A 13,170-nucleotide genomic window follows, 5' to 3' on the forward strand; every position below is an offset into this window, starting at 1 on the left:
TGTTGAGTGTTGTTTGACGATGTTTTGAGGACTGTTTTGGGCTGTTATCTATTGTTGTTGGAGGCTGAGTTCTCCTAGGTTGACTTGAGGTCATTTGGGAGTTGTTTGACCAGCTTTGACCTTGCTGATCAAGATTGTATTGCTGCTGTTGTAAAATCACAGATTTGTGATATTGTACTATCTCTCTCTCTGCTGAATTATTGAAGAATATAGAAGAATTGATCAAAGGGTTTCCCCGCATTGGGGTTTGTCCCTGGCTGGTGCCACATCTTGTGTCTCTTGTCTTGGCTTGTCTTCTGTTGTTTACATTTATGTTCTATCTGCATTTTACTATCATGTTGATGTGATTGCAATACTGGAAATTGATATTGGGCTAATAAGAAGATTTGAAGTAAATTTCTCTTAAGCATAGAACATACCATAATTTAACATGGTATCAAAGTTGAGGTGAAGACAAAGCCCAAGCAAGAGTAAGAGCAATCACCGAAGATAGTTGGAAAAGTCAAAAGGCTTCATGGGTTCCTCATCACACTTCCCCGCCAAAGACAAGCTCCGTGAGAAGTCTAACTATCACGAATGGAAGATGTCTCTTGATCTGACATTGGAAGAGTAGGAAGGGTTGGAATCATGGGCAGCATGATGGAGCTACACGGTAAGGTGCAGCAAATGGACGAAAGGTAGCACTACGATAGGTGAAACCATCACCTTGGAGAATCAGTTGAAGCAGAATGTCTTCAACTGATCTCATCGTCATAGGAGATGATCTATGCTCAGATCTAGATAAGTCAAAGTGTTGATTTCTGTCGTAAATGTACTATCTCTCTCTCTCTGTTGAACTTTGAAGAACATAAAAGAAGAATTGATCACGGGTTTCCCCACAATGGTAGAATTATAGAGCCTCCATCAAATGCACCGACTACTACAAGAAACAAATACACTAGGGGTGAAGTCAAAGCGAAGAAGATCATCCGACATTCAATTGACAAGTGTTTGGTGGCCTACATTTCCGAGTTGAACATCTCCAAGGAGATCTACGATAGACTAGTAAGCTTGTTTAAAGTTAGTGATGCAAATCAAGTTTTGGAGGACTCCCATCCGAATGGTATATATTTAGAACCACTATTCTCAACAATGATCGAATACTGAGATTTGAAGAATTGATGTCGAGATGCATTCAAGAAGAGACAAGGATGGTAGAGCAAGAAATGCCTTCAAGCAAAGGCAACCCCACTGCTTTCTCCTCTCACGCCAAAAGGAGAAATAATTCTAGGTCCAAAGGTCACTTCAAAGGAAACCCTGCATCAAAGGTTGGAAGGAAAGGAAGATGCTTTGTTTGCAATAAATTTGGCCACTATGCGAAGGAGTGCCCAAATAGAAAGTATTCATCACATGATGATGATCAAAATCAATTATGGGGAAACTCCAACCACAATCAAAGGAATGGCAGGTTCAATGGCAAAGGAAAGAGGAATGCGGGAAATCAAGGAAGTAGTCAACCCTCCAAGAAAGCTAGGAACTTCAAGTATGAATCAAATGTTGTTAACAATAAGCAAGATGAGTATTATTTGATATCGACCCTCTCCACTACCTCTGCTCCGGACTCGTTGGGAAACTGGCTTATTGATAGTGGTTACAAGGAAGCTCTCTCTAATCTAATAGAGAAGGAGACAAACTTGGAAGTTATTCTTGGAGACAATTCCACCTATCCAGTAAAAGGTGTAGGAAATGTTACTTTTCAATTAAATCAAGGTAACACAATTCATTTGCAAGAAGTCTTATATGTACCTAATCTCAAGAAGAACCTGGTGTCCATTTCGGCAATGGAAGACAAAGGTGGCCTTCATCGATGGCAAGGTACATGTATGGAAAAAGAATTTTTAAGATCCTTTTACTCTTGGGTTCTGGGTTGACTCTTTATATCAAGTTGGAGGAAGTCCGTTGGGAGTCATGTCTTGTGACACATCTCTTCAGTCTCAACTATGGCACCGAAGGTTTGCCCACCTTCATTATAAGGCTCTACCCGATGTAAGACAGATGGTGACAGCGATGCCCAAATTCAAAGTAGAGCATGAAGGTGTATGCCCGGGATGTGCCGAAGGAAAGCTCAAAAGGGGACCATTCCCCTCAAGCCATAGCAAGACCTCCGACATTTTGCAATTGGTTCACTCCGACATATCTAGTATGATGCCCGTGAACTCGTTGGGAGGATATCTATATTATCTCACTTTTACAGATTATTATTCTCACAAGACTTGGATATACTTCTTGAAAAAGAAGGATGAAGTGTTCTCCTGGTTTCGTCACTTCAAAGCCTTGATAGAAAATCAAACCAAGAAAAGGATCAAGATTTTAAAGACTAATAATGGGACCGAGTATGAATCCAATGAGTTCCATGACTCTTGCAAAGATGCTGGCATTAAGAGGGAGACCACAACACCATACACTCCTAAGCAGAATGGTGTGGCGGAAAGATAGAATCGTACGATTGTGGAAGCCGTTCGTGCAATGCTCCATGATCAAAGGCTTCCAAAGTTTCTATGGGCCAAAGCTGCGAATATCACCGTATATGTTCAAAACCGATGCCCTCATCAAGCATTGGATTCCAAGACTCCCGAAGAAATGTTCACTAGTAAGAAACCCGATGTCTCTCATTTTAAAATTTTTGGAAGTCCCGTATATTTTCATGTGCTGAAAGAGAAAAGAAGCAAATTGAGTGCATCTGGAAAGAAGGGAATCTTTGTAGGCTATAGCAAAAATTCTAAGGGCTATAGAATTTGTGGTTGGTCAAAGGGAAGTCGAGATAAGCCATGATGTCACCTTTGACGAAGATATGGCTCTTAGCAAGGTTGACAATCTTCCTATTCTAAGGAAAGATAAAGAAGTTAACACCAGGAAGCCAAAAGAGAAGGAAAATGAGACGATGCCTGATGTGGAAGAACCTATGGATCCTATTGATCCCCCTCCGCAAGAGCCTTCCTCTTTTAGGAAGAAGCCCTCATGGTGTAGGGGGACTCTTAAAGATGTCGAGAGACATATTGCACCCAGAGGGACTTTCCGTGAAAGCAAGAAGTCGACAAGGTATTAGGGATACTTGACTATTATGAGCACCATCAGTGAAAATGAGCCTTCATCGTTCGAAGAAGCCGTGAAGCATCAAGTATGGAAGGATGCTATGAATGAAGAATACAAGTCCATCATGAAGAGCAATGTCTGGGATGTGGTTCCCAGACCCCAGGACAAAATAGTTGTCACCTTGAAATGGCTTTACAAAATCAAGCATGGCGCTGATGCATAGTTGCAGGAAGCGTCCCCCACCCCCCCCGGTTCCAAGGCACGAAGTGCATCCCGTGCGGATGCATCCACGAAGCATCCCCAAAAGCACGCTTCCAAAATTAAGCACGTTTCCGCCTGTTTTGGACGCTTCTACCTGTTTTGGACGCTTCCGCCTGTTTGGGATGTTTGTTTTGAGTATAAATGCAAAAAAATATAAATATATATATATATATATAGTAGATGCTTTGCTTCCTAGATTTTTGGAAAATGACGCTTCTGCGTCCCTGCTTCCAAAAAAACGTCCCCGCTTCGTGCAACATTGAGCTGATGGGAGTGCTGAAAAGTACAAGGCTTGCTTTGTTGCCCGAGGTTTCTCTCAAAAGGAAGGTGTAGATTATGATAAGATATTTGCACCTGTTGCCTGATACACCACCATCTGCTCAATCATAGCCCTTGTCGTTTCCCAAGGATGGAACCTACATCAGATGGATGTCAAGACCGCATTCATGCATGGTTCGATTAAAGAGGAAGTCTATGTGGAACAACCCGACGGGTTTGAGATCCATAATCGAGAATCTCATGTATGCAGGTTGAAGAAAGCTCTCTATGGGCTGAAGCAAGCATCCCGAGCTTGGTATGAGAGGATCAATACCTACTTGATGAAGCTGGGATTCACTAGGAGTCAAACCTTTACTTTAAGGTTGAAGATGATAAGCCTCTCATACTGGGGTTGTATGTTGACGACCTCTTTATGACATGTGCATACCCTCTCATTCACAAATGTAAGAGGGAGTTGGCTTCCGAATTTGAGATGAAGGACCTAGGACTGATGCACTATTTCCTAGGGCTAGAGGTCTAGCAAAAGCCATGAGAAATTTTCCTATCTCAAGGAAAATACGTGGTGAAGATATTGGAAAGATTTGGTATGGTAGATTGCAAGCCTGTGACTACCTCGATGTAGCTCAACTTCAAGAAGTTAAGCGGTAGTGTTGCCGGACCTGTTTTGGGAAATGCTTCTGAGTATCGTCAACTCATAGGAGCATTGATGTTCTTGGTGAACTCCTGTCTAGATATATGTTTTGCAGTCAACACGTTGAGCCAATATATGGTTGGGCCTCATCACTCACATTGGATTGGTGCCAAGAATCTACTGAGACATCTTCGGGGCACAATCACTCATGGGTTGAGATACACTGCCAGAGATGTGAGGCTACATGGATATTCTGTTGCTGATTGGGTAGGCAGTGTGGTGGACCGAAAGAGCACTTCCTGGCGTTGTTTCTCTTTGGGTTCTGCTTCGATATCCTAGATGAGCAGGAAGCAGAAGTCGGTGGCTTTGAGCACCGCTAAGGCAAGGTACATTGTTGTGAGTATGGCCTCCTGTGAGGCTGTCTGGTTGAGGAAGCTCTTCAGTGAGTTGTTTGGGCATACGCTAGATACTACCGTGATCCTCTGTGACAACCAGAGTGGGATTCGTTTATCAGAGAATCTTGCGTTTCATGATCGCTCCAATCACATTGATTTCAAGTACCACTTTATCTGGGATATGGTAAACGAGGAGCAATAAGGCTCCATCATATTGGGACCAATGAGCAAGTCGTCAACATTCTGATGAAGCCCCTAGGAAAGGTCAAATTTCTGACTTTCCAAGAACAACTAGGAGTTGTTGAAAGACCCTCTTATGAGGGGTTCTGTAAGATGCATACATTCAGCTTTGAGAGCTCCGGGGGACTTGGGGTACTTCTTGGAGCGACAAGCAACCATAGTGTGACTCACCCTCCCCTAGTGGTGTGCTATGTACAGGGTGAATGATTCAACCTTCCCCTGTGATACCTCGTGGCGACATGTAGGTAGGAAGAATGGTTCATCCTTCTCCTGCTGAGACATCCTACCCATGCAGTCTGGGACGCATGGGAAGTACCTCTCATCTGGCCAATGAGTAGGGAAATGAGGATAGGGACAATAGTAGTATCGATGGACGCATCGTGTATCTACCGTACTCCCTGTGCTAGGATGACATTGATCTAGGATCAATTGGCACTGACTTCGGGTCAGTAAGAGTGATATAGCTCACTCTCTTTTTGGAACTGACTTCGGGTCAGTAAGAGTGGTATGAGACACTCTTTATTTGGAACTAACTTCGGGTCAGTAAGAGTGGTATGACACACTCTCTTCATTGGGACTAACTTCGAGTCAGTAAGAGTGCTATTGGACACTCTTTTATCTGGAACCAACTTCGAGTTAGTATAGGATGGTATGAAACATTCTCGATCATTTCTTCTTCTTCATAGTTCAGCAGATCAGAGCAGAGTCGAGCAGTGAAGGGCAGTGCATTTGATGGCAACGATGGTACCAACAGACAAATGGATTAGCAGATGGAATTCTCCCTAGTTGAGAGGGAGTGTTAAAATTGGCAACTAGGCCCAAGCTCCATGTGGGTCACCTCATTTATGGCAGCTGATATTTTTCTTGGATTCCTCTCATCGAGAGGTGTAAGATTGATTTGACGATCATCCGATTCCGACATGTATTCATGGAGATATGGATTTATTTGTATTCTTGACAATTTGTCAAGGTCGGCCAGTAAGTAAAATAGTGTTTTACACCTCTAGCTTATCCTCAACGTGGCATATAAAAAGAAGAGACTTTGCGGCATTATGACGCTCGTCTCACCATCTCATTCCTCTCTCTCCTAGTCTCTTGGGTATGCGTAGGAGGAGGAAGGCACTCACACGTGGGAGAAGGAAGGACACAGGTCTGTTCCAGGGTAGCGTTGACCTAGGGTTGACCGAGGAGCAACAGGATTGTTTTATGCATGCGTTGACCAACGAAGAGGAGGTTTGACTGCGTTCTTGGATTGGGCAGCCTCTCCTAGGCTAGCCGCATTGTTGGGCAACGAAACGCTGGCCTGTTTGACCACAGATTTGACCAGCGTTGACTGGTTAGGGATGACTGCAGGATTGTTGATATGTTGACTGCCGTTTGACCATGTTTTGAGGACTGTTTTGCGCTGTTATCTATTGCTGTTGGAGGCCAAGTTCTCCTAGGTTGACTCGAGGTCATTTGGCAGTTGTTTGACCAGCTTTGACCTCGCTAATCAAGATTGTATTGTTTCTGTTGTAAAATCACATATTTGTGATATTGTACTATCTCTCTCTCTCTATTGAATTATTGAAGAATATAAAAGAATTTATCAAAGGGTTTCCCCACATTGGGGTTTGTCCCTCGCTGGTGCCACATCTTGTGTCTCTTGTCTTGGCTTGTCTCTTGTTGTTTACATTTATGTTCTATCTGCATTTTACTATCATGTTGATGTGATTGCAATACCATAATTTAATAGGATTCCTATAGTTCTTGGCTCTCACATGGTATAATGTTTTTGCTTTTGATGGTATCAAGGAGATGAGTTACTAACAAAGTTTGACAAATGATTGTGAGCTCATGGCTTGCTTTTCTCATCGAGGAGAAGCTAGATACATACTGCTCTCTATGATGGGTGAACTACAGATAAGGATCTTATGAATGATTTGCATATTGATGAAGTGATAGTTCTTCTTGGATGAAGAAAATGGGCCAAGAGAATGGTGTTACTACAGGTTTCATGAAGACATGGCTATTTGGAGACATGGCTTACTTAGTCACATAGTGATGATGATAAGGAATGATGAATACTTCTCCCTATCTTACTTTATGATGATAGGCTTGGTTCTCACATATGTTGATTAACATGATTGATGCTTATCAGATGTGGGATGTTAGAAAACTCCCTAGTGATGATACATGTTTGATATGTTGGGGATTTTTGTGGAAAGAACATGCAGTTCTTGCTATGATTATTTAATGATGATGTTGTGGTCATGGATGATGACTATGGTGCTTACACATGTACATGATATGATGTGAATGGTTTTGTGAATATATGGTCAGTACTGCTTGGAGATATGGCATATGCTTAGTTAATGCATGAAAGGCTATGTTTTTATGAACATACATCAAGGCTTTTTCTATCAAGGGAAAAGAGCAAGTTGATCCTGATGAGGTCAAGAGGATGAGTTGATAACAGATATCTATGGAAAACCTTATGTGGAATATCAGGTCATGCGTTGATGATATTGAAGCTACATTGATAATGGACATATACAGGTTGTTGTTCTTAGTGTTGATGTCAAATGCTCATGGTGCATAGTGTATGATAGTTGTTGATGACTATCATGGTCTTATTAGAGTCTTTTGGTCTTAGTTACGAATGTCTAATCTATCATTTGATGTAAAGGTCATGTAAATACCTATGACGTAATCATTGTAAAATTCATTCATGTATGGACTATTGTGGTCAAGTCGTTTGGACATGTCATGTAATTTGTAACCCCACTATGTTTGGGAAGTTGATGTAATAATGATGTCAAATATGTAAACCCATTGTGATTGGGTGATTGATGTAAGTTTGAGTCCTTGGTGATAGGACATGTCATATGAGTCATAGAGTCATGTACTTCACTGTACATTTGTCAAAAACTTCAACATGTGCTCAGGGGGAGCATGATCAGTGTTCATACTCAACAGTTCAGATATAAAAGTCTTCATTCAGCATTGTCAGCCGTTTGCCCTTGATGTCAAAGGGGGAGACTAGCTTGGTGTTTGGCGAGTAGCTTGGTATTTGACAAGCTTGTTGTTTGGCTTGATGTATTTACAGGTTGTGGTGACCAAACACCAAAGTGGTTGCCATCAAGTCCAAAGGGGGAAATTGTTGGCATTATGAATTAGGTGTTGTCCTTGATGGCAACCTACCTGATGAGTTGTCCTTGATGACAACCTACCTGATGAATGGCAACCTACTTGATGAGTTGTCTCTTGATGGAAACCTACTTGTTGAAGATGTAAACAGGATGTGACAGAGTATTTTACAGATGTGACAGAGTGTTTTGTAAAAGGCATAGTAGTTCAGAGATAGAGGTATGATACAGTTGAAAGTTCAAGTATACGTGGGTTCTGTTAAGCAAAGTCGCGTATACATGTGGGTTCTATTAAGCAAAGTCGCATATACACGCGAGTATGAAGAAGCAAAGACACATACAATTTCCACACCATGGTATTCCAAATACCAAGGGTACTTACCATGGTATTGCCCTGTGGTATTGAGCCCAGCGACGATTGTTTTGATCCGTCTAAGAAAAGCATCGGCAGGACTATGGTTTTCACCTATGGTATTGGATAAAAGCTAAACTATATAAGGTGATGAAGATCAAAGTGTGTATTGTGTGCAAGTGACGAAAATCTTATGAATACTTAAATCTAAAGCAAATATGCATGTTATGGGCTATTGATGCTTTGCTTGATCTAAACTAAGCATGCACCCGGGAGTTTGATGATGGACCAGATCCAATAGATCTAAGATGACAATCATGATTATGGGACGATTTGATTTGTGTTGATGGCATCTTAACACATGATTTGTCCATGTATGTCGAGATCTGGGTATGTCTGAAGTTTTGTGTTGCAACGAAGATTTGACTCAAACTTTGCAGATCTATACACGTGTTTTATAACCTACAAGGCGTGTACACATGCAGACATGTTTTTGGTAAGTCGCGTACACGCGGGTTTGGTTCCTGAAAAAAATGTTTGACCAGTTAATCAACTTTTGATGTGTTTCTGTTGTCTGTCAATGAAGTCTTCTTAATGATCTGTGCTTAAACAATGATGGTCTGATTGTGAATTGATTAATTGAAGAATGTTGAAGTTACTTGTTGATTGAAATTGAAGATCAGAGAAAGTTTTGTGATTGGTTCAAAATGTTGCAGTAGATCTGAGTATGATTCAGTGTTTGTTTCAGAATGGCAATTGTTCAATTTTCAGTTTTCAAAGGTTTAAGATCTGTACGCGGGTATGATTCATGAAAGGCGCATACACACGTGGGTTTGCTACTATAAAGTAGCGTATACATTTTGACAGATGGTTGATCAAGGTTTACAGTAACAAGATCTGGTTTCTGTGATGTGCAGTATGATGTTTGATATTCTGGTTACAATGATCTAACCAATTGGTTGAGTTTTGATTAGTTTCAATTGATTGAGTTTCAACGATTGGTTGATTCAGTTGTGTCAGAAATTGATGATTGAGTTATAGTTTGATGATTGATATTGAGCTTAAATGTTGGTAGTGGGTCCAGTCTGAAAATTTGATGAAACGTAACCTACAAGTTATGATGTGTTGTAGCTGGTGGATCCAATATGAAAATTTATGAAATGTGGTCCTCGGAGTTTCCTTCCAATAGTAGTTGGTAATCAGATCAAGAGGTTGGAGCTCCCTTCTAGTAACAGTTGGAGAACGAGTGAAGGTTGTAGCCTTCAGCAAGTTGGTGTCTGCGTACTGGTACAAGTTTATGCCAATACAAGAGCCAAGGGTTTGGATCTCCCTTTCAGTGGACGCTGGAGAACGAGCGCAGATTGTACTCTTTTGTAGGTAGGTGTTGCGTACTGGTATGAGTTTGCACCAGTAAAAGATTGTAAAAATATTTTCTTTATATTAAAAGAAGACAGAGACGACAGCAGCAAATGGTTTGTTTTCCCGCATTGAGTTTCCACCTTAAATCCTGGTGTTCACGTGTGTTGCTTATGTGTGATGGTTTATTTTGTTCTTTTTGCACATGGTTACTGTCTATCTAATCTTTAATAAAGTACTAATGCACTAGTTGAAGATAAACAGATGATGAACTAACTGAAACAAGTTTACTGGATGTACACTAGTTGTCTTTAGAACAGTGGCTTACACACGCGGGTTCCTTTTAGTAAAGTCGCGTACAGAAATCAGAATATGAAATGAAAAGTTTGTAATTTTGAAAACACTGATTCACCCCCCCCCCCTCTTAGTATTTTTCCCAACAGCGATCAACATCGGACCGGTCATTGAATCGATAGACCCCCTGAACCAGGGACCAATCAGAACTGGATAGAAACCGATAAGAAATGTTGAAAATGCAACAAGATGATGGAGCTTAGTGGAAAGGAGTCGCCTTCACTAAGTGGTCCGGCAGGCTATTTTTAGACTATGTCTATTTTTAGACATATGGATCATGGTCTATGAGTCGTAGGATGCTGTTTATGGATGATTGGTCATATTGGGAAAAATAGATGGACTTCTATTTTTGGTTCACAGCGGAGTGATCAAAGTCTATTTTTAGGTTGTCAGGCTAAAAATAGAAACAGTCAAATATTATTAGCCTTCAGTAATATTTGGACTATAAACTTTATCTTATTCTCTTGGAGCACTTCAGTTCGAGCTACGGATGTGGCACATGCAGCTGACAAAAGGAATCACGTGGTTTCTTATGTGTTAGTTGAGCTATTGCATGGAGGACTTCACTTAGAACTCATACCTGTGAGTTCTGTGGAGTTGGATGTGGAGTTGATGGAGTTGTGTTCAGTTTGACTTAGTTGAACTAGTTGTATTTAGTCTAACTAAATAATACACTAGTGATGAGTTGTGTGAATTGATTGTTAATTAATTCACTAATTATTAACTCATAAAGAAACTAAAGAATACATCAGTTAACTCAGTGCATGGACAGTTCAACAGAGACAGGTGTTAGAGGTAAGTGAAAGGGTGAGTTGTGACTATCAGTTGTGCATGAGATTTGCACATGCATGGATTGAGTAATGCCAATGAGGATTGCGCAGTGTGGGCCAATATCAAGGCAATTGTAGCTTGTGCTCACGTGATTTCTCACGCAGGATTGTGCAGTGGAGGCAGGCAAAGCAGCAGAGGAGATTTGAACCTGTGACTTGTTCGGATCTGAGCTAGTTTTGTGTGTAACAGGTGGAGATAGTGTTGAGTACTTGAGAGGAGTATTGTACTATGTATTGTTACATGTTCTCAATCATTATAATATACAGATAGTGTGGGGTTTTCAGCTGTATGCTTTCCCCGGGTTACATACTGTGTTAATGTGCGCATGCGATTGATGTTTCATTGTTTTTGAATACTGCAAATTAGTGATCAACGTAGAGGAGGTTATGTATTATGCATGTATTCCGCAATAGTGTATAATCGGGATAATCTCTGTGAATAAGTGTCATATTATTCAAAATTTCTACATGGTATCAGAGCAGAGTTGATCATCAGATCTATTATTCAGAAAGTGTTTACATTTTATTTCTTCAGGCAGAGTCTGTAATCGGACCAGGTAGCCTCTGGATTCATCCTTCCTTTGGAAGGTGAGATATCTGATAAAAGCCAATACAGTCAATCTCTGTACGAGAAATACTTTGTTCTCACAAATTTTAGATCAGAAGCGGTTGAGTTTGGAGCTGGTGGAATTAGAATTTGCAGCAGTGTTTTCTTGGTATCAACGTGGCAATGTCTTTCAACGGATTGCGATTGGAGTATGCTCTTGAGGGCAGCTCGAACTATATTGCATGGAAGGACAGGATGGAGGCGGTGTTGGATGATAATGGGTTGAAGGAGTTCATAGAGGCTGAGGTCCCAAAGCCTACTGATACTGCCAAGTTGATGCTTGGAAAAATAAGACAGCAAAGTGTCGAAGGATTCTGTTGGACGGCGTGAAGGATCACATTGTGTCCAGCCTGCATGGAAAGGCTTCTCCATATTTGATGTGGAAAGCGTTGACAGATCTATTCCAAAGCAAGAGCGACCAGAGGAAGTTGGCGCTCAAGGATAAACTTAGAAACATTAAGTGTGAGAATGAAGACAGTATGCCCAAGTATCTCACGAAGTTCACCCAATACCGAGATGAGTTGGGAAGTGTGGGGGTGACTGTCGATGATGAGGACTTGGTGAGCTTGGCTCTCCTTGGTCTTCCGAAGAGTTGGCATTCCTATCAGGACTCTGTCAATGGTCGACAGAAATTGCCAGGATGGGAGAGACTTTGGTCGGATCTTGTACAAGAGGAGATCAGACGGAGCACCAGAGACAGTTCTTCATGCATGCATGATGAGGAGAACTGTGTCTTAGCGAGTAAAGCGAAGAAGGGGAAGGAGAAGGTTTCTCTTTCCGAATCCAGTTCTTCCAATGATGGGAAGAAGGTTGACAAGTCGAAGGTGAGATGCTTTCGTTGTCATGAGTTGGGCCATTATGCTACTAATTGCCCAAAGAAGAAATCCAAGAAGGGATCCGGGGAAGAATCTGAAGGTGAGGCACTTGCTTCACAGTTCGAGTTGGATTTCACACTTTTCGCATGCATGGTTTCATCCATGGTAGGAAGTGGTTGGTTTCTTGACAGTGGAGCTTCTTTCCACATGACCGGTGACAAGAGTTTGTTCAGTACTTTGGAGGAGAAAGATCTCCAGATACTCATAGCGATGGCTAATGATGAGAAGTATAGTGTCTCAGGTATAGGCACGGTTATTTTTCAGAGGGAGTATGGAGCTCGCCTTACCTTGACCGATGTCAAGTATGTACCAGGACTGAAGAAAAACTTGGTGTCGATCGCGATGCTGGAAGACAGATGGTATGTAGTCTTCAGTAAAAGAAAGGTTTTCCTTAGACACATCATCACTAGACAAGGGAAGCAGATTGGTTCACGGGTCAAGAACCTGTATGCTCTTGAGGTTCAAGATGCATGCAAAGCCTTGAGCAGCGAGGCAACTGATGGAGACTTGGTGGTTGAGAGGGAGCGTATATTACCTCTCAACATGCAGAGCCAGAAGAAGTCTCAGATGACTGTGGAGGAGCCACGATTGGTGCAGCAGCTTCAGGAGGTTGTGGAGCAGCCACAACAAGGGAAGCTGAGAGGAGATCGAGTAGAGACATTTACTCATACAGAGACCTCCAGTAGGGGGAAACTTCGAGCCAGGTGGGCAGAGGGATCGCATGCAACCATACCTCCAGGTAGGAGGTGGGGTGATGTGGATTGATCGTCCTAAGGAGGAAGGGCAGGAT

General features: G+C 41.8%; 1 protein-coding gene across 1 annotated transcript in view; it reads right to left on the minus strand.

The window, feature by feature from the left end:
• The window catches only part of LOC149267636 (uncharacterized), a 62,306-nt gene that overhangs the window by 4,228 nt on the left and 44,908 nt on the right, over positions 1–13,170 (minus strand). The window lies entirely within an intron of this gene.

The sequence above is a fragment of the Pinus tabuliformis genome, chromosome 6, assembly GCF_031772625.1.
Source record: "Pinus tabuliformis cultivar Carrire ecotype Pingquan chromosome 6, CPIR1, whole genome shotgun sequence".
NCBI lineage: Eukaryota > Viridiplantae > Streptophyta > Pinopsida > Pinales > Pinaceae > Pinus > Pinus tabuliformis.